This window comes from Falco punctatus (genome assembly GCF_963210335.1).
Source record: "Falco punctatus genome assembly, chromosome: 6".
Lineage (NCBI taxonomy): Eukaryota > Metazoa > Chordata > Aves > Falconiformes > Falconidae > Falco > Falco punctatus.
Window position 1 is genome coordinate 48,470,227 of NC_137585.1, and position 27,294 is coordinate 48,497,520.

A 27,294-nucleotide genomic window follows, 5' to 3' on the forward strand; every position below is an offset into this window, starting at 1 on the left:
GCATCTTGTGTAAAAAGAAATATATATTCAAAAAGGTGTAATGCACTGAATATATCTGGGATAAACTTGTAGTGTTATGCTTAGAGGATAACCTAAGTAACTCTGTTTTGTTATAAACTGGTATTGAATGGTAGTTGTGCAGATAATGTCCCTCAAGCTACAGTGGTAATGGAGCACCACTTGACTGTATTTTTATTTTATTTATAAATTCATTGCATGGTTGCTGAAATATACTTTTTGCAGTGGGGAGGGAGGAAATCTTTTTAAAGCACTGCCTGATTTCTGTATGGCACACGTGAAAAAGAGCAGTTTCATATTGTGCACTAGGTTTGTTGTTACACAGGGAAGAGGTTTTTCTGGAAAGCTCAGCTCCCATGCGAGCCTTAGCCAGAGCAGGCTCTCCTGCCTCGGCGCCTTCTGTGACCTGCAGCACGGAGCCAGCTGGTGTGGGGAACTCAGCAGGTAATCCTGCACTTTGGTGGAAACACTGTGAATTAGCTCACTGTTAAGTGTCATCTGCAAAAATTGCTGATGCTTGACATGACCTCTAGAGAAAGCTGCTTTCCAGAGGGGAGAGAAAGTTCAGGGGCTTGGGCGAACTTGGCAACAGGAATGAGCTTGGGGTGAAGAAACGAATGTCTCTAGTCCTTTGATTTACAGCTACTGTGACACTTGCTAAAATCTGTGAGAAAAGTCTCTCTTTCCACATAAAAATTATTCCTGTCAAGATGAACAATTTTATTAGGACTTTAGGTACAGAATAAATCACATAAATGTGATATAAATAGGGATACGTATATATCTCTGTTTTCAGCAGAGATGTGCCACTATTGTAAAGCAGGAGACATTTGTGTTTATCCTTATTCAGGGAACAAGTTAAACATTTGCACTTATTTAAGCACCTCCCAAGTCAGGGATATATTTCTCATGCTGTCTTGAATAAGGATAGCTTTTTTTTTAGCACCTTGATGACAGAGCTAACCAACCTGATTGTCAGCTGTGGTTTCCTCTAACCTCTCAAGACTACACTAGAAGAGCCCTAGTAATGTCTGGCCATCACATTGCCTTTGTAAAGACTGTTAGGAGAGTCATCTGCTGTCATCCAGGATGATGGCTATTCTATGGTGGTTGTAAAAATACCTCAGTGCACAACTGCTCTTCATTGCCTGTTCTATTACCTGGTGTTTATTCATGTTTATTATTCTGTACTTCATTCAACAGGTAATTTCTGAAATTGTCTGGTCCATAGACAGAGAACTGTATTCAAAATCTCTGAGGTTTTTTTTTGTTGTTTTTTTTTTTTTTTTTTGTTTTGTTTTGTTTTGTTTTTGTTTTTTGTTTTTTTTTTCATACTGGTAGCCAGGGAATTTTTGGTACACCTAAACTTAAGATTTTTACCATTCTTCTAGAGACTTTATAATATTTCCTGGCAGAGTGGTTGTTTGCATGACGAAACCCATCTAGTAAAAGACTCTAGGGGTAATACTAATAATCAGTAGATATTTTGAAAAAAATATTCCCTGTAGCATTTTATTCAGCTTTGCAGCATTTACCTCTAAATACAGATGCTTATGCAGGGAAGGGACTTCCAAATGATTTCTTTTCTGCCAATATTGTCAAAAAGCATTTCCCACTTTGAGACTGTGGGAGCTGAGAGCAAAAAAGAGGCAAAATTTCTTTTTTGCTCTAATTCAGAGGTCAGTTAGAGTTAGGCTACTGTTTAAATTTGGGGCAGATATTTTAATGAATTCCAGAAATACAGCAGCCAAATAGAAATGATGAGAACACAGAGATCTTATTTCATATTTCCTTTGAATTAGCCTGTTACTGCTTGTGGCCAAGCAGTTACAGCGAATAGGCAAGCTGAGAGTGAGTTTTATTGAGATAAATCTTTTTGTGAAGAAGCATTTCTAAAAGAAGGATAATTGTTTCAAGGATACACTGTATAAGTTTGTGTTTATGAAATTAAACTTTCTGTTAATTTTGATGTCTTTACGTTTGTTTGTGCTTTGGGAATGCTAGGAGTGAGAGCATATCTGTAGTTTGTTCTTCCAAGCAGTTTGTAAAGCTAAGAAATCATAAAATAGAAGTAAATGAGCATGGTAAATATAATCCTATTTATCAAATGATGTTTCCTTTGGCTCATATGACTAGAACACGTCTTTAAGTATTGAGAGAAGAAAACTTGCACATTGACTATCTTTTTTATTTCTTTGCTATTTTTTTTCTTATGATTGATTTATTATACAGCACCATCTTCCATGTATAAAGGATAGGAAATCCTGCTGGGAGAGGGTAACTGGATCAAGAAAAATTTTGAAAGTAGTTTGTATTTCACCCTCATGAAAATGCTCTTTCTCACCAGGTGGCACACTCAGTTACTCCACAAAGAACCCAAAGTGGAATAATTTTATTGACATCTATCTGGATATTTCTCTGGTGCAGATGAGTATAGCTCCATGTGCTGTGCTAATAAAACTGTATCAGTTCAGATCAGCTGAGAGTATGAATTTATTGCGGAAACATTGATGATATCATTTATAGACTGTGTATGACACTGAAGGTCATACTATTTGTTTAAATAAAGTTCTTGGCATGAAGAATATTAAGGAAAGTTCTTTGAACAATGTCATTTCACAATAATGGCGTTTAACAATTTGTAGACTGGTCAGTTGAATAAGTAAAAGGCACAGTAATTCGTTTTACAGTTACATTACAGTTGTAATGAGAAGTATTGATTTTTCTCTTAATACTAATGACCTTTCTAATGACATCTGTCACTGCTATTACTTCTCAAATTCTACTGGCATTTTCCCTTCAGTAAAGTAAAGGATTTTAATTGCTTCTTGTAATGTTAGAATAAGAATTAATATTCCTTTTAAAGTAATATGAGGTCTTGAGGACTTATTCTGTTAAAAAATAATTAAAAATTTTAGAATCTCTCCTACTTTAGGTCTTCAGAAAGAGTTCCTTGAGTCCTATGTGTGAAATCAGTTTCTCATTGTCTGTTTTTGCTAGGTGATATTAAGTGGAGTTTGTGGAATTGAAAGTGGAAGAGTTTACCAACACAGTTTCTGAGGTCTCTCTCAAGAGTTTTGTTTTCCTTCAGCTTTTACTATCTGAAGGAAGGCTATAGGAATGAACTAAAACATTGATGTACCATAACTCACTAAATCCATATGCTTATAGTTCAAAAATGGTTTAGTTGTTTCTTTGTGGTATTTTTTCTTTCAGAAGTAATATAGAGCTTGTCTTGAAAAACTCTTCTGTTTTCTACTGCTTATCTTCTGTTGCTTTAGATACTCTAAAATTTGGCTATTAAACACCAACCATTTAAAGTTAGAGTGGTTGTCACCAAGCAGCAAAGCTTTAGGTTTACTTGTGGAATTATTATTAATATAAAAAAGATTAGGGGTAAGACTCAAAGAAAGTGGCACCAACACTGCTAAATGGTTTGCTCTCACTTGCAAATGATTTTGTCCTCTAGTCAAGGAACAAGTGATCACAAGTGATTTTCAGGATGTCAATATGTTCATAAGTTGCCCATTTTTGATCAGTTAACAAGGATTGTACATGGTATTTTTGACTGCATTACAGGTAGCAATGTTGCCTAGCTGATCTTGTCTAATTCTGGTGCAAAAGAGAAATACTCACCTACTTCTGGGTACTCCAAACAGGCATGATGTGATGTCATGGTCAGATCTACCTCCCTGAAAGGCGGTACTTCGGGGTTGCCATAACAACATCAACCAGTCATTGTCTGACACTACAACATTATTGCAGGAGCTTTGAGGGAGTATTAACCAAAATACAGTCACCATACATTTGACTACTTTGCTATTTAAGAATGTCTATGCTGTGTACTCAGACAATGCATCTACAGCATATTTTCTCTGTACATGTACAATTGGGAAGACCACTTTTTTCTGAAACTCTTTGGCATATCTATAAAATATTTTAAAGTAGCGCATTAGAGTATATGTGGCAAAACCCAATATGCATTACTGTAAAGTTATGCATATTTGCTTATTTTTTGCGTTAAAAATGAGTAGGGATAAAGATTCAGAACAGCTGAGCATGTACTGTGGTATACTGGAAAAGTTTCATCTGAGTAGTCCTTTGCATATAGCATGAAAAGATCAGAATCAGGTTTTCTCTCCTTATTGTATAGTGCATTCTGTAAAAATCCAAGCCAGTAGCTTGAAATTCTTGTTTTAACAACTAAAATGCACATGCAATGTAGGTGAAAACAAGATATTTAATTGAACCTGAGATTGTGGTTCACACAATAAAATAAGCCAGTTTGCTTTAAACAGATTTCATAGACCATCTGAAATAGAGGAAGCAAGCTTGCCAATAGCAGGAGCTAATGCTTCTCAATACCTTTCATTTTGTACTCTGAAAAGGAAACCTCTTCTTAAGCTCATTCATTTTCCAGAGGGAATATCGAATGCTGTGGCATATTGTCAGAGCTGCTTTATTGTCACCATTTACAAAGGTCACCTGAATTAATTGACTTCTTACCATACATATTGTTAAGCTACCCGTTTCCTGACATTTATGGAAAGGTGGCAGGCTTACGGCCATTGGCTATCTGTTGATGGTTGTTTCACAGTGTTTGTTTCTCAAAACACAGTCACTCAAAAATTTCAAGCAAATAATTGTGTTGCTGTACAGGAACAGATTATTTATAATGTTCTCCAAGGTATACGGGAGTGAGGGGGTGGGGGAAGAAAAAGGGGTAGGAGAAATAATCTATATACTGAGCTGTTTTTAATACAGGAATAGTACTCTAAAAAGCAAATAAAATCATGCAGGAAGATGCAGGTTGTATTTTTTCACTTTGAAGCAAGCATTAGATAGCTAACCTGTCTTTTTCACGGTGTAAAGTAAAATCTCTCTCTGGCTTTCACTGATGCATGGCTCACAGATCCATGCTGATGGACTTTACTGAATGTGTTTTCATCTGAAGGGATACTGAGGTACTCTTATACTGCATGAAAGAAATTATATACACATGCATAAACACAAACACATTAGTCAAGAGCAGTGCCAGCATGGAATTTTATGTTGATTAAATTGGTTGAATAGAAAATTACTGTCTGTTTTCTAGCCTTCTGTATTTACTGCCCCCTCCATCTCCCCCTGTGTTGGGTTCTTCTCTTTCTGAATAGCAGTGCTGGGCAAAAACTCCAACCAGACATGTGAAAACAAAGACATGGAAAGCAAAGGCAAACAGTTCTGAGCCTTCCTGTACTAAAACAGGCAAAGCTTTTGTAGTGATGGATTTGAGCAGTCTCCTTACATGAAAATATACTTTAGAGGCACCCTGCTGCGATCCTGTTAATTACCAAAGAAGATTAGAACTCTTCTGCTTAATGTGATCCTTTTTACCTAACGCATCCATTCCAGCTGCACCAGTAATCAGACATTCACACTGTCCCTTCTGACTGGAAAGGGGATGTTTTTAAGCGAAGTCATTTGCCACAATCCTTAAGATGTAGTCTGGCAGAAATTCAATAACTGTTTGTGATATGCTCATTCAGCCTCGCTGCTCAGTGGTTTTTAGGTCCTGACATAAACAGCATTTCCCTTAATCCTAGCACTGGAGAAAAGAAAGGAGGCTGTCCTGTATCTTGTTTTATTGGTTTCAAAACACAGAGCAACTGTGTAATTTGATTTTGCATCTGAAACACCAGGGGAAACGTCCTCCCTTTATAATTTTTTATCCTTTGATGTTCTTTCAGGCTAGCAAATGCACAAATCTGATACTCTTGCAAGCATATTTAGATTATCTCTGGCACAAACAGCAAATTACATTTGCGTTTCCGTTCAGAAAGTAAAACGTGAAAATATGCTAATAAAATAACTTTACAGAAAGAAGAAAGGGGAAAGAGTTTACAGGTTGAGATAAAAATCAGGATAAAAGATCGAAAATAAAGAGGAACTTACCGTATAAGAGTAGTTTCAGAGCTGGAGTTCTTGCATCTCAGTAATTTTGATTCCGTACTTCAGGTAACCACATACTTGTATTAAACCCAGAGTCTGAATAGATGTGCATACACGTATGTCTGTGAGTCGGTGTGCGTGTGTGCGCCTAATGGTATATCATATAAAGATGTATCTATTGATATCCTACAACATGCGAGACTCTCTGTGCTGCCAGCTGAGATCACTTACATTTGCCAGAGCGCTGTTGCTGCCTGGCTGGCTGAGGCTCGCAATCCAGTGGAGGGCGGGGAGGGGGGAGAGAGCAAGAGATGCTCGCTAGCCGTTCTTATTTCTCCTTGTTTCCATGGTGGTTAGTGGTGCATCAGTCACCCGCTCGGCTGTCACACTGACATGGTGCTGCCTGCTCGGCAGTCATTAATAACAGAGCCCCTTCCACTCCCCAGAGAGCAGCCAATGCTTCGGCGTGCCCAGATGCCGCGCAGCGTGCGTGGCTGCGCCAGCCTGGTTGGCGTGGGAAGCTGTCTGTTACGTGACACTGCTGCCTCGGCTATGGGTCCATGAAACAAGCCTTTGCACGCTTCCACATCTCTTCCCATTTGTGGGAGTTACAGGGCATGCTTTGTGTTTGTACGGAGCAGCTCAGGAGGTTGAACACCCACCCCACGCCCACCCCCCCACCCCCTTTTTTTTTAGGGCTATATAAGGATGCTTTCTGTGCTCTAGAACAACTTATTAGATATCACTGAAGTTCGGCAAAGGCTGCTGTAGTTCAGAGGATACTGCATGTTGAAACCACTCATGAAACATATGTCATGCCCGCCCCACCCCCCACCCCCAGTTCTGGTGCTTTTTTATTAAGCTTAAGAAAGAAAATATTTTTCATGCTCCTTCTTTTCCAATTTCTATCAAATATTAAATTTTATTGTATATGTTTATCAGTAAATGTAAGAGCAATAATACATCTTACTGAGAAATAAAAATTCAGAATAAACTGAGGAAGGGGTTGCTTAAATAAAGTCAGTTTCTTTCAGTCTCTGTCTACTTGACTCTCTCTTCTGTGGCCATCTAATTATATAAACAATGGGCTGCACAGATTTTTCCTTCCCTCCCCTCCTTCTTCCTTTCTTTCTCCCTTCTCCCTTTGTGCCATACCCTTTTGTGAAGAATTTTTTTCCTATTTATTCTGTATCTGTGAACAAGTGGTATACAAACTATGATGGTTTTAAAAATTGTAAAATGCTTTGTGATTTTCTTTTGAATTTAAGGGAAGTATACACTGAAATACATCATCCTTTTTCCCAGATATACAAAACAACAAATGAGATAGATGTTGTTAGTAAAAGGGTTGTTTTTTTTTTTTTTTCATACATACTGTTTTATATAAAGGAAGTTGCTCTGTAATAGAAAATGAACAATAGTGAAATACAAGGAGTTGATTATCAACAGGTCAAAGCGAAAATGTTGGATATCTTACACGAATTCAGCCCTGACTGAGGCAGCCCACCCTCTAGTGGATTGAAGTGAGATGTGGTTCTCTTTTCATGCTTCTGCTTTGAGGGCTCAAAGTCCTGTCTAATAATGTATGAAAAAATTCTGAAGATTAGCAAACAGTGTAAATTAATGTACTTTTTGTAACAGCAATAGCACCAGAATTCTGTTATGAAAAGCTTACTATTTTATGAACATCATATATAATTTCTATTCAATTTGAGTCAGAAAGCATGGACTACATTATTATTTTTTTTTTATTCTGTAAGAAAATTATTTTACACTTTAAAAAAAATCACTTTTTATGAAAAGTGAATTAAACTAATGCCAACTTCTTGAATAAATTTCAGTTTGTTATAATTGGTTAGGGCAAATTTTGCAAAATCAGTCCTGTTTGACTCACTGATACATTGTTGTGGCTGTAATAAAACAGTTTTCTGTTTTATTTATAAGAAGCTTCCTCAAATTTTTAAATAGTGTATTTAAACTAAGTACAGGGAACAACATTTTAATTTTTTTAAAGATATCTGCTGTTCTGTTTTCACACAGCTGAGTGGGACTGTCTCATACAGGAAGTAATGACATGTAAGTGACAGACTGCAAATAGGTAAGATACTGTAGGGTGGGAGGAAGGCCAAGTGCCGCTTTCATTTTCTCCCATTTGCTTATTATAGGCATTACATTTTTTTCTAATGTGCGTTAAAGAGGTATAGCAGAAACAGTTGGGGCCAACCCATATTTGGTTACCTTTCAAGTCTTCTTGCCTGGGGTTGAGACAGGGAATGCCTCAGGCCAGGAAGATGTCATGTCACCTTTCTGTAGCTTCAGGGCTCATTGGTGAAGCCATGAGTCTCCTTTACTCCCACAAGGTAGCTCTCTGAGCCTCTGATAGCACTTAATGTTCACCACCAGTAGCTGCAAATACAAACCATTGTACATTTCCCAAAGAGAACCTGTGAGCCTTCCTTCCCTGCTGCACGTGACAACCACTGTCTGATGGAACAGTGCTCAGGGTGTGTTAAGAAGCACAACCCAAAATTGGATTAGTAAGACTTCTTGTCACTTGTCACGCTACCCGCCCCCCGCCCCACCCCCCCCACCTCCCCCCCCGGAAAAATGGGAATCCTTCCTGATCTCATGATCTCAGCCATGTGGCTAGTCACACCTATCCCAAACAAAAGATTTAAACCTATGCTACAGGGGTGCTACGGTGCATAGAGTAAGAGAGAAGAAAACTTAAAAAAGTTTTGGAAAAATTAAAAAAAAAGGAAAATGTTCTCTTAAAACCAAATAAATACTGCTATTTCTCTTATCTCAACCAATGGAGATACAGAAGTTCTGGGGAAAAGGGAATAGGTAGGGTCTACCATTGCCCTACATGGCAATGTACTCACTGTTGTTCATTCAAAATCTGACTTTCTAGTTAACACGCGAATCATGCAAAAATATATTCAATGATTTGACATGTGAAATTAAGATTATAGAAGTGCTTCATTTTGGTTGATTGGTATGGACTATGTAATTAGAGGGCTAAATAATTAAATCAGCTAAAGTATACTTGCATAAAGAAAGTGAGTTCTTATGATAGGCTATATATGCAATTAAAGTACCTCCTTGATAGGCATACATTTACATATTCGTTAAAATGTTATTATATCATAATAAAGTTCTGTTTCATAAAAAGTGAAATAATTCAGTTTTTTAATTTAGCTAATGCTAAAGAGTATATGTTTTTTCAAACTATCTGCAAAAGAAAAATATCTTTTATAACCAATACAATTATGATGATTAAGTTTCATTAAGTTATTTTCCTGCTGATTTCAGTGTGATGTTTGGTGGTTTTAAAATAGCAATGTAATCTATTTCACTAGAATTATATATATATAGCTTAATGGGTTACAGGATAGAAAAAAAAATCTCAGACTGATATAGAGATGATGAAAGTAATGTAGGCTAACTCCAGGTATTTATTTAGCATGCCTTTTATCTTTTTACTGTGGGCACATGAAAATAAACTAGGTAATTATTTGTTTGTAGTGGACAATTAATAGGATGTATAAAAAACTTAGTTATAAAAATACAGTGGTTGGTTCTGGGTCTGCATTTTACTTAAAACTGGAAGAAGATTTCAAAACTTTTTCCTTTTTTCATTGCATGGAAAGGTGGAGCATCCTTGGGCTTTAATAACCTGTGGGCTTGTGGCTCAGGGAATTAATGGTGACCATTTCTAGTGTTTTTAGGCTTTGAGAACACAGCTGTGTTTAGAATGCAGCAAGTATAGTTAAAAACTGGAATAAATACTATGCAATTAAAGAAAAAAAACACACCAGTATTTGATTTAAATTCAAAGATAACACACGTTATGTCAGAAATGGGCAATTAAAAAAAATCTTTTTAAGTGCATATCCGTACAGATTATGTCCAAGTGTAAAAGAGCCAACACTTTTTGAATATCTTTATCGCTTATGACTACACGTACCCCGGTCTTGGTTTCTGAGGCACTGTAACTACAAGGAAGAGGGCTGCGTGGTGGCTCTTTGCAGTTGCTTCTTGTAACCCTTAGAGTAAAAAAGAGAGGAGCTGGTGAGCTGGTGTTTGACAGATTATTTCTCACCAGTTCTGTAATGCATACCCTTAGTGTATCTTCCGTGTGAGGTGCGGGACATATTCCTTTCCGAGTGAAGGTCTGAATTTGTTCAGATTCAAAGAAATCTGTCTTGTGGCATCATCAGTTAACTTATTGACTTATTAATTATTAGCAGGTTTCATTGTGTGATTTGCCTGGAAGAGAGAAAAAAGTGCCACTGCTTCATGTAACCCTGTTCTGCCAGCATTTTCAGTGCAATGTCATCAGCCTGACACTGTCATGGACATTTTTAGATATGATGGCCACTGTTGATATTTTACTAAGGGCTATGCTTCCATACAGATAAGGAGTAACTTTTATTATCGTGTATCCCTCTGAAACGGAGTCATGTTTTTCAATAATAAGCAAAAGCAATACTTCTAGCTCTATTTCTTGTCTTTTTTGAAGATGCAAGTCTTATTGCCAGTGAGTTCAGTTTCTAAGTATAGTTGTACTTTATAATGGAAAGCATTATGCTTAGATTACTTAACCTGCTACCAGCTTTCTTTTATCAGATCTCAGAGTTAGTGGTAGGATAGAGGTAAAGCAGATGGAAACAAATGTAGGCCATGAACCTGTAAAGAATTTCACATAAGGAAAAGTTCACATCTACACAAAGCACCAGCTACTTCATTGAAAGCTATGTAGGTAGTAGATGCTGTATGACTTAACAAAATCTGGAACTGTGTAGTAAAAAGAGCCATACAGCACAGGCCAATTCAGTCATGTGCGATGGGGATGAATTAAAGTAGTGGCTATAAGTTTGTGCTTATCTTGGTGATCAAGGGGATTTTGCATATTCCAGCAAACTTGCCTTTTCACATAGGAACTATGTTCTATGAAACAAAGGACAACATTCCAGGGAAGAGCTGTAACTTCTTTCCTCATAGGTTCTAGAGCTGTAGTCAGCCTTTTTCAGGAATCACCTGAGGTCTGAAAAATCTTAACATGTTTTATACCTATTGGGTTCAACTCAGAGTTCTGTCTGGGTTCTTATAATTTTCATCCCTGGCTCTATTTTAATAGGAAAGAATCTCTGGCATACCTTCAGCATCTGCTGAAAGCTGGAAGTGAGTCACACATAGCAACCACAACCTCGCTATGCTGTGTGGGAATCTTAATGAAGACAGAGTACTGAAAAGCAGCTAGAGAATCCTTATCTGCAGCTGGATTAGGTAGATGAAATATGGGATATGTAAAGAGGCTTTCAAGCTCAGTGTATGCATTTCATTTTTAAAATTGTTTCATTTCAGTATGTTTCTGTCCTACTTGTGACATTTCAGGTTTTTTGTAATCTACAGTAATTGAATATAACTTACTGGAAACTTCTCAATGGTATATCTTTAAGACTGGGATCACATAATCACAGAATGGTTCAGAGTTCAAAGGGACCTTTGAAAATTATCTAGTCCACCCCCCCCTGCTAAAGCAGGTTCACCCAGATCAGGTTGCACATAGTCATGTCCAGATGGTTTTTAATATCTCCAGGAAAGGAGACTGCACAACCTCTCTGGGCAGCCTGTTCCAGTGCTCTGTCACCCTCAAAATAAAGTTTGTTCTTACATTCAGGTGGAACTTATTGTGTTGCAGTTTGTGCCCGTTGCTTCTTGTCCTGTCGCTGGGCACTACTGACAAATCTGGCCCCATCGTCTTAACACTTGCCCCTAAGATATTTGTATGTATTGATAAGATCTCTTCTCAGTCTTCTCTTCTCCAGGCTAAACAGGCCCAGCTCTCTCAGCCTTTCCTCATAAGGAAGATACCCCAGTCACCTAATCATCTTCATAGCCCTCTGCTGGACCCTCTCCAGTGGTTCCCTGTCTCTTGAACTGGGGAGCCCAGAACTGGACACAGCACTCCAGATGTGGCCTCACCAGGGCAGAGTAGAGGGGGAGGATAGCCTCCCTTGACCTGCTGGCCATGCTTCTCCTAATGCACCCCAGGATCCCGTTGGCCTTCTTGGCCACAAGGGAACACTGCTGGCTCATGGGCAACGTGCTGCCCACCAGAACACCCAGGTCCTTCTCTGCAGAGCTGTCTTCCAGTAGGTCAGTCTGTGCTGGTGATTGGGGTTGTTCCTCCCCCAGTGCAGGACCCTACACTTGCCTTTGTTGAACTCCATTATGTTCCTCCCTGCGCAACTCTCCAGCATGTCCAGGTCTCGATGAATGGCAGCGCAGCCTTCTGGTGAATCAGCCACTCCTCACAGTTTTGTATCATCAGCAAACCTGCTGAGGGCACACTCTGTCCCTTCGTCCAGGTCATTGACAAATGAGTTGAACAAGACTGGATGCAGTACTGATTCAGCTGACTATGGGCCTCCAACTAGATTCTGTGCCTCTGATCACAACCCTCTGAGCTCTGCAATCCAGCCAGTTCTCAGTCCACCTCACTGCCCATCTTACCCACACTTCTTGAGCTTACCTATGAGGATGTTACGGGAGACAGTGGCAAAAGCCCTGATGCAGTCAAGGCAGAGAACAATCCACCACTCTCCTCTCATCTACCCAGCCAGTCATTCCATTGTATAAGGCTATCAGATTGGTCAAGCACAATTTCCCCTTGGTGAATCCATGTTGAATGTTATTGATGACCTTCTTTTCCTCCACAGGCGTAGAGATGACACCCAGCATGAGCTGTTCTATCACCTTCACAGGGACAGAGGTGAGGCTGACTGGCCTGTATTTTCCTGGGTCTTCCTTCTCACTCTTTTTGAAGACTGGAGTGACATTGGCTTTCCTCCAGTCCTCAGACACCTCTCCTGTTCTCCATGACCTTTCAAAGATGATGGAGAGAGGCTTGGCAATAACATCTGCCAGCTCATTCAACACTCAGGGGTGCATCCCATCAGGGCCCATGGATCTGTGGGTGTCAGGTTTGCTTAAGTGATCTCTAACATGATCCTCCTCGACCAAAGGAAAGTCTGCTTTCTACAGACTTCCTCTCTTGCCTCCAGGGTCTGGGACTCCTGAGGGCTGGCCTTAACAGCGAAGACTGAAGCAAAGAAGGCATTCAGTAGCTCCACCTTCTCTGTGTCCTTCGTCATCAGGGCACCAACCTCACGCAGCAGCAGACCCCCGTTTTCCTTAGTCTTTCTATTCCTACTGATGTCCTTGAAGAAGGCCTTCTTGTTGTCCTTGACATCCCTCACCAGATTTAATTCCAAACAGACTTAGCCTTCCTTGTCACCTCCCTGCATGTTCTGACAGCACACCTGTATTCCTCCCAATTCCTCCCTGGCCTGTTCCTTTTTCCACATCCTGTAAAGTTCCTTCTTCTGTTTGAGTTTTGCCAGAAGCTCCTTGCTCATCCATGCCTATCTCCTGCCTTCTTTGCAGAATTTTTTACTCGTGGGGATGCATCACTCTTGAGCATGGAGGAATTGATGTTTGAATATTAGCCAGCTCCCTTGGACTCTCCTACCTTCTGGAGCCATAACACATGGGATTCCTCCAAGCAGGTCCTTGAAGAGGCCAAATTTAGCTCTCCTGAAACCCAGGGTTGCAATCCTACTTATTGCCCTGCTCCCTCAACGCAGGATCCTCACCTCCAGCATCTCATGGTCACTGCAGCTAAGGCTGCCCCCAGCCTTCATATCCCCAACTAGTCCTCCTTTCTGAAACACAAAGTCTAAGCACACCTCCCCTTGTTTGCTTCTCGACTACCTGCATCAAGATGCCCTTGTTGAATTCATAATGATCTGTCTATTGCTCATGGGACCTAGTATGTGCATGGGATACACCTTTTAGTCTCACGGCAATTTTAGCTATTCCGTATCTGAGGTTGATGAAGAAAATGGTGGCAGCAATTATATTAATATAAGGTCTAGAATTTTCACCCTGGTTGGACTTGTTGTAGTTCTTATGGGTGGTGGTAAATCTTGAAGTTTCTGTTTGTATAGAGAGGACTTTCTACATTTCTTTGCTCATATCTGTTTTTGTTTCTATGGAGAATTAACTAATATTTTATCTGAAACATGTTTACCCTTTTTTTTGTTAACACTGCTCAGTGTGGCAAATAGTATATGATCAGGGAGAGAGAATTCCTTCTCCAACTAATCAATTTTTTTAACTTACCCACTTTCCCTGGTAATGTCACTGCTATTATTTTAGGTATATATGCCAAGCCTCCATGTGCTTCTCAAGGGTAGAACTTCAGACTTGATATTTTTTACCTTTTTTGATGAAACTAAACAAACACTATGTTTGTTACATTTTATTGTGTTTTAATATTAAAAATAGATAAACAGCAATTGCAGTTCTAGATTATTTGCTTTTAACTTTGCACAAGAGCTATATTGCTGGTTTAGAAATCTGTACAGACATTAAGCTAAATATTAGAACTAGAATGTCACGTTGCTTTTTGGTGCTTTTTAGTCTGAGACTGAGTATTGTGGTAATTTTTCCATGCCATGAATAGCATGAAGTTATCTTGGTGATGATAAGGAATAGCGTGGATATGTGCAGTGTGTTCAGAATATCATTACCACATGATAGTTTAAATCAAATACACTAAACTATTGGAATGTGATGGGTACTGAAGTCAAGTTCTTAGTAGTTTAGTTACACAATTTCATTTTGTTCAACTCGCAAATCTAGAAAATTAATTAAAAGGTCACTGGAACATACAACATCCTTTCTGATTAAAAACCAAACTATTTAATTAGGAATGCAGTAAATGTTTCCCCTTTCCTCTGTAATTTGACTGCCAAAACCTGTGGGTGCACATTAGGTATTTTTCTTTAAATACAAAGTTATCTTTACATTAATAAGTTTGGGGTAGAAAGAATCATATACATAATGACTTACTGGAGGAGGAGCTGTTTCAGAAGCTTTTACACAGTTCCCATTACTAAGGAAACCACTTATTTTGTCTGTGCATGTTTTGAATAGATATCTCATTTGAAGTCTGGTGCTCAAACACCGAGGATTGCATTATAGCACTGAGAGAGGCAAAGGAAACAAAAGAGGCATAAACCCACTCCATCTTTAAGGAATACAGTCTAAGAGTATTGTATTAGACGCTTGTGAAAGTGTACATATCTGCTTATATTTGAGAGATGTATATATATGCATTTTGATTGTTTTGTTCCTACTAAAAACAAAATGAAAGTATTGAAAGTAAAACAGGGAAAGCAGATGATGCACTTTGCATGCCTCTATTGTAAGGACACTTGTGAAATCTGGTGTATGCCATTTAGGTAGCATCAAACATGAGTTCTGATTTTCGTTTGCTGAAATGAAACATGGTATTAGATTGAAGTAGGAAGAAGTGCCTATCCAATGATAATAGCTAAAACAAGGCTGAAGCATGGCTATGCATTCAACAGTTGACCAAACCTTTGCTTGGAAGGTGAGTCTATTTTGGCTAAATTTCTCACTTAAGTTTAAGACATGAATGCAAATACATACCCAAACATACTTACATTATAGTGGAACCAGCACATTTCCCCCATATGAATAACACATGTATTCTGTGCTGACCAAAACCCTACATTATGAACTGAATTTAAAACCCCTCTGTTAGCAATTGTGTATGCTCAACTGATATGCTCAGAAACAAAAGGTTTTCTTAGTACAGCAGATTAATCTGGTTTGACAGGATATGTTTTTAAAGTATAAGTATTTAAGTAACTCGGAACTGATTCCAAACTATTTCTTACAGATCAGAATTGTTCCTAAATAAGCTGGAAGTTTCAGAGAGATGTAGAAATCTAACAGACTGCCAGAGAGCTGTAGGGAAATTAAATATGTGGCCAATAAGTGTTCTTATTCATCATGTCCAATATATGAATTAGTTTATCAGTTAGTTTTACTGTCAAACAGGATAGAAAACCAAAGACAAATATGGAAATTCCCATTTTTAAGGCCTACAAACCCCATGATCCTGTAGGGCCATGTGACAGCAAAACCAGTACTACAGAAAGTTAATTTCCTTTGAAAATAGGAATACATTCTATATTTTGATTGTCTGTTAATGCAAGTTTATTTTGAAATGAAGAACCTTAAATCATCAGCAGTTGATATCTGATATGTCTGATGAATAATTATTCTTAATATATATTGCATAGTTCACATGTCATTTTGGGTGGCAAGGGATTACTTTTAAAGCTAATATGCTTCCAAGGGATTTGTTTGGTTTTGTGTGCACAATTAATAAGCAGCCAGTCCCATATAAATTTTCTTCTTTAACTCCTTGACTTAAATGAGAGGGAGAATGACAGCTGTGGTAAAGCTGACATGTCCTTGGCTTGACTTAGTTGTATAATTTTTGATGAAATAAAATAAATGTTTTTAGATTACACAGAGATAACAGAACTCATTTGTCTCAGCTAAGAAATATCGATTTTTTAATATTCCAGAGTATTTGTGTTGTTTCAGTCCTTTACTGGTTGTGTTTGCTTTCTACTGTCTTACTGCAAGGATTCATAACATGTCTTAAGGTATACTAAAAGCATTGCTATTCATTATCCTTAAATTTATGCTTGCAGCAAGAAATAAGTTCTTCACTGTTTGGTAATAGTGACAATTTCCTTTACAATGCAGCTGGTATGTTTCCAGAAGAGTGCATTCAGCCTCCAACTCCCATCAGTATTATTAGAAAAGAGATTAAATCAATATTTTTTATAAAATAACTGGGACTCTCAGAAAAAATGAACATCTGTTTTGGTACAAGAGTGTCAATTTACTTGGTGAGGATCAGGACCATTTAATACTGAGAGACTGAAGAGTTAATGACTGAATTTGTAATTCTTGTTAACAGAGAAGAGGAACCAACATTTTTTAATAACTTAATTTAAATATTTGGGTTAAAATAAAATATAAAATTAAGTAGATAATATAAATAATAATTATAGTGACATCACTGTGAGGAGGAGGCAAAGGACAGGGAGAATAGAACCAGAAAGGAGGTTTTCCCACAATATGCAGCTCAGAGGAACACAGGAATATCACTCAGAAAGGCTGCTTGAACTTTAATAATAGAAATGGGATTACACTCTAAATAGTCCACGATGAAAGGTCATTTGGAGCCAATAACGTAATTTTGCTGTAGGTTGTGGGCTTATTACTTAGAAATAACTGAGGAGGAGAACATATCTCTGTATTACTGGTCGATCAAGAAGTATGAGCTGACAGCATGGCACAGCTGTGAAAAAGGCAAATATGGTCCTAGGATGTACCAGGAAAAGTATTTCAGTAGCAGTACGGAAGCAGTAGCACGTTGGACACCCCATTTAGAATAATTCATTCAGTTGTGGTTTTGTGCTTGGAAAAAAAAAAAAAAAGTGAACTCAAACTGGAACACATGCAATTAAATACTATTCAGATGACAGTGGAGCCCACATTACAGAGGGGTTTATAAAACCTTGCCTTTTATAGTGTAGGAGAGTTGGGGAGAAAATAAGATTCCTGCTGATAAGTACATCCTGCTGGTACACAATGAGGTAAAGCTAGCAGAAGAACAAAATATGTAAGTAACTGTGATTAAATTTAAGTCTGCAAATTAGAAAAGATTTGCTTTTTTCTTCATGTTTGAGTCATCACATCCTGGGACAAGTTTCCAGTGAAATAATTTGGGTAGAAAAACAAAACCAAGACCAAAACAAAACAACCACAACCCAGATGAAATCAAACAAAAAACCCCAATCCAACCCAACCCAAACCACAAAACTATGTAGAGATACTGATTAGTAGAATTATAAAATAAGATGTTTACAGAAAGCTGACTTCATGCCTACAGAAGGAGGAGCTAGGCTTAACATTTTAGGAAGATCTTTCCAGTCCTTTTTTGCTTATCAAAGATAAACTGTACTTGGCAGATTTCTGTATAAATCCAGTTCCCATCTCTTATGTTCTAAATTTTATCACACTGTTTTTGATAATCTTGAGTATTTGCAAGCATGGGAATTTCTAACTCTCCAACTGGTGTGAATACTCATTTTTCAGTGGTAAAACAGCTTTTCTCAATATTTACCCTGGTAAGTGTATATAAGCAAATATAAGTTTAGTATTTACATTTACTTGACATTATAAAATAGTGGTTTACTTATCTCTACATGCTGATAGTTGAGTGGCATTACAAAAAGTTCAGAAGAAAAAAGGGAATGAATATCCATATTACAATCTTTGATTTCTTCTTCTCTAGATAGTTCTGGAAAGAGTAATCCCCTTGATAATATTCTTTAAAACAAGTTGTCATCCCAAGGCCTTAGAATTTACCCAGAGTTTTGTTCCCCCCCATCTGTGACGCTGATCACTAAACAGAAAACTCACTCTGTTGTTCAGGTACTGTTTTTCTGCTGGTTTTGTTTTGTTACTGTGACAGATAATCTAAGTTCAGCTACAAGGAAGTCACAAAAAGCTTCATATGCACAAAAAATGCATATAAGTCATTATATGCAAAATCCAAATGCCCCAAAATTTCCCAACATTTTTTTGTGTGATCTTATAGCACTCTTCATTTTGCTGACAGCTACTTTTTCTATGAGTAGCTGTAAGAAATATCTGTAATAAATACACTTTTTAGATACATCTGTATTTCTTCCTTGGGCCTTAGGTTGAATTTCTCTTTAGCTAATAGGCCACCTATATGTTCAGCCATCTCCTGAAATGGCTTTAATAGGCAGGTACATTAACTCATTTAATATTTTCCTACAGAGAGACATTCATCAAGGTAACAAACTTGATGATGGAAGAGCGTATTTTTCTCATTACTGTTAATTTGAATGTTATGCCAAACAGGCTTTCAGGAACCAGAACACAGTAGTTATGGCCTTAATGAAATACTAATAACATTCAAGCTGGAAACCCTACAAGTTAAAATGTGTGGGTCGAAGAGGGAGAATTCAAACTGCTGATTCAGTCTCATATTTCCCTAACTGTACTCTCAGGCCACATATTTTTATCATGGCTGCTGTTATGTCAAATGGAGAATATTGAACTGAACATAAAGAAGACTCAATATTGCCATTTACAAATGTGCCTCTAGAGTAACCTAAATGGGGAATAATTTGGTATGTCAGGCAGGAGCACTAACTTTTGACCAGGAGAGGAGATTCTAGTAATTCCATTAATTCCACTAACTCCTCCTGAGACCATCCCAGTCCTGGGTGTGAGTGCAGCTACTTTTGGAGAGAAGCCAAACTCTTCATTGCTGCCTACACTGCTTTTCAAAGCCTTTAATTGAATATTCCTAACTGAGATAACTATAAATTACCTTAGGCTTTGAATCCGACTTTCCACAGATTATCTTCCCTGTGCCCGTCTTTCCCTCCTTTTTGTGGCTGTGCAAAGAACATGCAATTGCTGTCTCTCACCTCATTCCTAATTTTGAGAAAAAGCTGTTCACCTTTCTTTTCCCTGAAGTCTTCCCTGCTGACTGCTCAGATCTTTGTCCTTGCTAGCTTCTGTCCAGAGGGATGGAGATATCAGTCCTCTGCTTCCTCTTCAAGGTGTCTTACGCATCAGACGCTTTCACAGATGTCAGAGGGAGGGCCGGCCCGTGCTGTTTGTGTAGGATATATTCCTTCCTCTGGCTGTTGTAGAAAGGCTCCTGTATTCTTGGTTTAAAGACCCCTCCGAAGAGATCTGCTTTAGTGGGACTCAATGCCTGGCCAGTCTGACCCCAGGACACAGCTATCAGTCCAAGACCTGGTTCATAGACTCTGCTTGTGTAGATTCCCATTCTTTCCAATAACAGCAGAAAATACCATGGGGCAAGCAGGAGGAACACTTATGGATAGGATAAGTGCTGCCTGGTCAACATGTGCCCCTGCCCTCCCCCCCCCCCCCTCACCCCCCACAATGCTCCTGGAGTCAGCTGTGGCACCCCTATTCCTCACCAACTGTGGGAAGGTGAAATCATGGGTGAAGTCCATTTTTCTTCTTTTTGGTGGAAAGAAGGGGCAGAAAGAGATGCAGCAAGGCGTATATTTCATAGGTAAATGCTTTGAAAGCTCGTAAGGCAAATAAACTGAAAGGTCAATATTCTGGCTTGGATGAAGTGGTGAGAGAAGCTTTTACTTGGCATATACCAATATGACCTTTTCCTTGTCCATGATTAGCACAACTGTACTCCACGGGTTCTAGGGTGTCGATGGCACCAAATATCCAGTGTCTCTCTATGCAAATTTTCATATTGCTCTGCCCTGAGTAATTTTTGGCTCTATAAAGCTTGAAGATCTATGTTCAGAATTTACTAAAGCCCATTTAAATATTTATTTCTAAATTAGCTTGACATCTTTGGTATATTTATGGTCAACACCTCTTTCTGTATTTTAAAGAAATGCTCTGCAGATTGCTTTTTTTTTTTTTAGAAGTAAGTCTAAAATTTTATGGTCTTGGCTAAGGAGAAGTACAATATGAATTATTATCCTTATTCCTTGCAGGTTTTATGGTTCTTCTGAGCCAACCTAAGTGACAAAGGCTTTTCAAAGCAAATCCAAATAACAACAAATTAAGCTTTTTTTTTTTTTCTTTATACACAAATCACTAAAGACTTAAGATGTGCTAATTAACTGGCTTCAACACAAAGCAACAGGCAGGGTTCAAAAAGGTCCAGAATTTAAAACCAAGTGTCCCAACATGCAAGCTGTCTCTTGCACAGGTTTGTAACTGTGAATTACTAGCTTTGCCTGTATTAGTCTGAGCATAAATGTGTCACAACCTTTAAATAGTATGATTAATCAACCCTTTCAGAAGAGCTCTAGTATTAGAGCGCTCTATAATACATAGCAAATCTTTTTGTTCTGAGAACCATACTTCTATTATTTTACCTGTGTGTAAATCCTGTGAATATTAAAATCTTCATAGGCTTTTTAAAGGGTTTAAAGAAAGAGAGAAACTCCTTTTAAACAATGAAATGCTATAGGTCTTTATTTTTGAAAGCATTCAATAGGCTGTATAAACACATACCTCACCTTTAATACTGCGTAATTCCATATTTCAGTAGTTCAGTGGGATAATGCACTGGCTCTCTAAAGAGCTTGTGGAAATGAAACATTTAGCAACAGCAACATGGGGCTTATTTGGTAGCTAATTTGCAGTAATTTATTGGTAACATCTCAAGGAAGCATGGAATCATTCTCACTTTCTTTGACAAATCATTCACAAACATACTTGTAGGGGATGAGATAGATGTTTGTAATAAAACGTTTTACATTATGGGGTTCAGAATTAAAGTTTTATAAAGAGAAATTTGCCACTGGTTTTCTTGAAGCCATGAAAAGTGAAATGGTGGCTTTCATGACAGTGATTACTGCATATGCCACGGTTACTTTTCCAAGGCCTATAGTAAATGTTACTTTTATGCACTTGGGAAGCAAATTACCCATAAGCTAAAATAAGTAATAGTAAGCAACATATGTAAGTGAAAACCTGGGTAAAGTGTTGGTTTTGTTGAAGAGAGTTTTGTGAATTACTGGTTTCAGTGTGATCGGAATTTTATGTCTTCGTTTTAGCAGTATTAGTACAAAGCTTTTCTAGAAGGAGGAAGAGAGAAAATAAGTTATTTTTGAGATATGCAGCTCATTAGCAGTTAATTTACAGTATCTCTTCCTGGGTGTAATTTGCCATAATGCTGGTTTTGCATCCCCTCTGTCCTGCTTTTTGTGTACATGCGTGCATATATGTGTGTGCATATGCATTTCTGGTGAATTTGTTTTTAGACAACACAAGTGTATCTGCAGATGGAATGATCCCATCTTCCATCTGCATTTAGCTTGTGTTGGGTAAAAGACATTAGATGAACCTTTGGCCTGATTCTAGTTGCAAATCCTTTTTCCATCTGCATTTATTCCACCTTAAGAATTTAGTTCCTTATGGCTAAGATGTTCTGCTGTTTACTGTTTCTGCTTCCACGGTGTATTTGGTTATGACACAAGCTTGTTTCCAGTGACTTGGGAACTTGAGCCAGATACTAGACTTTATTTGTCATCCTCACAGTTTTTATCTCTCTATCTATCTATCTGTATGTATGTATGTATGTATGTATATAAATAACATTTATATAGTATAATACATATACATGTATATAAATGAATATAAGTAAATTGTAGATGTATGCATATTAGAGCATGTCTTAATTCCCCAAAAGGCAGGTGTCTAAGTTGGTTCCAAGCAGTGGTAAATGTATATGACACAGTTGAAACAGGTGAAAATAAAACCTTGCATCCAAAAGAGACTTTTGAAAACACTTAATTAGCCTAATTCTATTTAGCTTAAAAAGAAGACCAAACTGATCCAGCAGTATGCCTCTGAGTTTCAATCCTGGCTCTTTACATTTCAAATTAAGCTCCAGTAAACTCTTTCCCAGGCATATAAACTCACAAGTTTTCCAGCTGTTTTATGTTGCTGTTCACTTATCAGATTATGAAAAGAGCCATTGACTAATGGGCAGAAGAAAGAAAATTATATTGTTTTGCATGACAGATGATTATTTCTCTTGATTCTTGGTCTTTTTATTTTAAAAATTGGCTGATTAGATTGCTTTAGGTTTAGAATTCCAGTCAATCTGTAGTGCTGCTTATATTGTTGGGTAATGATTTTTCAGATTTGTTTTTAAATATATTATGGAACAAAAGACACTATGTCATAAATAGAGCACAAATAAGCCACCTTTGCACAAAACCAAGTAACTTAAGTATCAGGCTTATGACCATGGGCATAACCCTGCTTATGTATTTAATATCCATGTTTAGTTCCTGTCATGTAATGTTTTATAGTTTTCACCCTGCTTATAAAGTATCTCTTCAAGCAATTAGAGTTTTTTCTTTACTTTGGTGAATTTTCTTTCAAAATACAAAATTCCTTTTCAAAGAATTTCAAAATTCTTGGGGCAGATATGTTCTAGCTGTCTTTCCATTTCTAACCTTTTATGTCAGAATACTGAGATGCTCTCTATATTCAGTGTGGTGGAAAGGCTGTTCTTCAGATGTGTAAGATTTATTGGAAAAGGGTGATTGGGGGGGGGGGGGGGCATTCTTTGCTAATGTGGTCATTTAAACCTTCCTGTAATTTTTAGTGCAGTGAAATCTGCCTTCATCTAATGCAGACCATGTTGAAACTGTCCTCATTTCACTTACATTTGTTATTGCAGTTCATTTCCTTATGTAAAATTTGATACTATATTAACCTATATCTGATTCTCAAGTTTTCTGGATTATGAGAGTAATCTTTCTGTGTCTTTTCTGGTTTGTTCATCTATTTGAAACTTAGCCATATTTTTTTAATATGCATTACAAAATTTTGTCCAAAAAATTAAAAAAATGCGGCAAAACTTATGTAGAAAATATTATTTCCAGTACTATACTGAAGATTTCTTACAGTGCACATTGTTTTGCTTTAAAGACATTGATATTATTTATCTTCCTATCTCTCTTTGTTCCTCTATACCTTGTGCACAAAAAGTAAATACTACATTCAGAGTCATGGATTTACTGAAGGTCTAGTGAATGTCTTGTTAAAAGTGAGATACACAAAGTACGACTACAGGGCAAAGTATTCAGGTAGGTTGTGTAGTGTTGTATATTGTATACTAATGGATATAACACAAAATCTTTAAGCATAGAAAGTCAATTTTTAATGTAAAATTGCAGTATTTTATAATGATAAGATAGTCACTGCATATCAGATATTTAATTCCTGACATTTATATTTCTAATCCTACAAGAGTCTTTTCGTTAAGATGTCAACATGTGACCTACAGCACTGGTTTCAGTACTACATTTTTGGTGCCTTAAAAATTGACTTTGTCGCAAACCTGAAATAATAAGTTGTGATAAAGTATTCAAAGGATTAAGTTGCATATTAGTGTCTGAATTATTTACAAAAATGTGAAAAAACTGGTAAAAAATGGCAAGATGGAGAAAGGCAACAAGACTATGTGATATATTTTCTAGCTGATGCTAGGGTTTATTCCAGAATTTTTTTTTTTGTAAATGAAATTAAAGATGACGCTATAGTTTGAGCTGAGACTGCTAGCTGAGTAAGATAGATAGATGTATATATATGTAAAAGAGAATCTGATTTCTAAATCAGGAGCAGATTCTGTGTAGACAAATAATTTGGAATTTACAGAATCAAGTGGTGAAAGTATGCAATTCTATTAGAGAACAGCCCTGTGCTTATTTTCCTAGAACAATGGACAAATAAATAGGATAGCAAAACTTTTTTTTGTTTCTGATTCTACTTAGAGTTCACAACCAAGATGAACAATAGATAGCACTGCTGAGAATACGTAAAGCAGGTGAGTAGTTAGGGAATGTAAAAGATGAAAAGTGTACAGAGGCACATAAAGTTACCCTAGCTGAGATATTTAGTATGTGTAAATTGACTTCTGTCTTCAGACAGCATTTTTACATTTTCAGCACCTAAACTTCAGGTCTGAAATTTTGCTTGCTTGATTTCCTCCCCATAATGAGTTATTTTTTAAGGTGAATAAAATTATTTTGTTTATTTTCATAGAACAGTGAAGTAACTGTGAGCAGAAAGCACTTTGGAATAGAACAGAAAAGTTGCAGTACTTAACTGGAGTTCCAAATTACTAAAACTGCTGAAAATATTTTAAATTGCAATGGAAAACCAACAACTTTTTCATTGCCAAAATTTCTCGTGATTGCTATTTGCACAATTACCTGCAGCAGCGATTGTAGTGCGTATGCTCCGCAAAGGTAGAGTGCTGCCATTAAAACAGAAATAAAAATATATTTTCTCATAAGGATGTTAGGTGGCTCAGGAGGAGACAGATTTGTTAAGTCTTAATCCTGCAATTAATTTCATAGCTTCACAAAAATACTTTGCATGTAACAGAAGACTCAGTTAAGAGCACAAAAAATGTGTCTGCCAGGTTGACTAAACTGTTACTTCTGGAAGGACTGTCCCTTACCTTCCCTTTTATTACTGTTTATCTGTCATCTGCTCCTGTATTAGTATTTGGCATATATTTTCTGTTCTTGTCATTTCTTCCAAATAAAGACAATGTACGTGCAGGCAAAGAATATGTTTTGGTGCTTCTTATACTTATTTTGAAAAGAAAAGTCAATTGCAAATATTCTTCTTTGTATGTTTATCACTTTTGAAGATGTGTTGATTGGAATGGAGTTTGCAAGGTGAACAAATTCTAGCCTTCAAAGAAGCACCACTTACTTTTTAAAATAACTTTTCTATATGGCCAAAAGGCTAATTGTGTCAGAACCTCTTCTCCATTCTCAAGGCATGTAATAACTGTGGGACATTTTCTCAGCTGCTACCCTGGAGTTAAATATAGAGTTCGTTTCACAAGCCTTCTCTCTCTACTGCCTTCTGTCCTCATTAAAGTTTCATGAGTTTTTAAAGCAGAAGTTTGTCTTTAAGTCATAAATATTTGGACAAGACACCTTATTTAATGATATGTTTCTATATCAGCTGGTATGCCTGCACTCTAATATGACAAGATGGTGAATGTCAATTTCAGTTCTGCAGCGTGGCATCCCAGTATATTTCTTCTTGTCTTTCGGGCTTCTTCTGAAGGAAAGGCATAATTTTCCCCAAACTTCTCTAATTGTCCCACTAGGTAATCAAAAGTAACATGAGCTCATGTTGTGGCATTTGGCTGAGTTAGTGATTTAAATCTTCCCAACTTATAAATACCTTTCAAGCATTAATTTAAATTCTTGTTTTTATTTTGCATATTGTTTTTAACACTGAGTAGCATTACACTTGGTTTATAGCCAGCAAGTCAAATACATTCCTTAGTTATTATTACTACTACTAATTATTAGTTTGTATTAGAAGTCTATAGATAAAACAGTTGAAAAGGAGAAGAGCTGCCTTCATGCCTCTCTCCCCCTTGCTATGTGTCATGACGCAGCATCGGTACATACCGTCACTCAGCGGGTTTCAGGCAGTTCTTTGCTCTGAGGTGGGTGCAGGCAGTTCACAAAGGGGCTGAGCAATGCCCAGATTAGAAGCACATGACGGGAAGTGGGGAAGAGGAAGGGGGTCAAGGAGGAAAGGATCTGGTCCTCTGAGAGCAGCAAGCTCTCACCAGTCTGATACTGGGCTGTAAAATGACCTTTGCAAACTCACTTGCTGGCTGCAGTTTTTCCAGCCTTCTGCCGTCAGCAGCTGCATTCTCCACCCCCTCCATGGGCTTTTCTCCCACTCTGACCCTTTGCTCAGCCCTGTCAGCATGCTGACGTTGGATACTGGCAAGAGGTGAATGGTGGTCTCCTCTCTTAGCATCCTGAAGCAATGCAATGAGTGATGGATCCAACAAGTGCTGGGGCCAGGAAAAGGTAAAGGCCAATAGTGAAGAGAAGATCATGGCAATCAGCTGTTAGGCAGGCTGAGGCTGGTGAAGATCTACAGGGTAATGCCTCTGGAGCAGGCTGATGTGTCTGCTGAAAGGAGCACATCCTCCTTTCCCAGGCTTGTTTTCACCCTGATGTTGACTGTTGACAGAAGAACTTGCATGATAAACTGGATAGGGGAGCCAATATGGCTGAGGAAAAAGTATTTTTCCCCCCTCTTGGATTCGTTTAATTCAGATCAGTACTACTCCTGACAGAAATCTGTCTTGAACTGTGGCTTAACTTGGAGGCAATAGGAAATACTTCTCTGAGTATTAAGGCTGTGAAACTGGCTGATAGAAGATGGGAGAGTCAGATCAGGAAAGAGAAGCAAGGGTGAGTGAAACAAAATTGTGTAGTACAAAGTCTAATTAGGAACTAATAAGATTTTTTTGTTATAAGCTGGGAGTTATAATTGAAAGTGTCAGAGGAAGAGAGAGATCTGGCTTTATTAGTCTCAGGGTGGCTAAAGCCGTAAATGTGACATGGCAATAAAAAAAGACAAGTGTAAAGTTCTATCAGGATGCATTATAGCATTTTTAGGAGTGAAAAGAAAATATTATAGGCAATGCACTCGGTACTAACAGGATTTCATCTGAAATTCTGTTTGCAGTTTTGGTCACTTATGATTGAAACATAAATTCTAAAAGAAAAGGTGCAAGATGGGTAGCTAAAGTTGGGGAAATAGAGACATTGTTTTATACATGAATTATAAAATAATGTCATTATTTGTCCTTGGAATAAAGAAATTGTACTGTCTTTCCATTCTCTTCAAAGGGAAAAGTGCTGGCAGAGCAAGAATGTCTGTTTAAGCTGTAGAGCAATGTTAGCAGAAGAACAAATGTGTATATGCCAGCAGTGATGACTTATTTTGTAGAAACGAGAGACAGTAACCATCTGA

At 37.6% G+C, this 27,294-nt stretch overlaps 2 protein-coding genes across 9 annotated transcripts in view; one reads left to right on the forward strand and one right to left on the reverse strand.

Annotated features, from left to right (window-relative positions):
- The window catches only part of LRRN3 (leucine rich repeat neuronal 3), a 48,572-nt gene extending 40,590 nt beyond the window's left edge, over positions 1–7,982 (reverse strand). The window contains exon 1 of one of the 2 annotated variants that reach the window (XM_080394182.1): positions 6,181–7,982. The gene's annotated coding sequence lies outside the window, so the exon portion shown is untranslated. Of the gene's footprint in view, positions 1–5,952 lie in introns of both variants that reach the window. The other variant, XM_080394181.1, reaches the window with a different exon arrangement.
- Positions 1–27,294, forward strand: part of IMMP2L (inner mitochondrial membrane peptidase subunit 2) — a 483,477-nt gene that overhangs the window by 231,963 nt on the left and 224,220 nt on the right. The window lies entirely within an intron of this gene.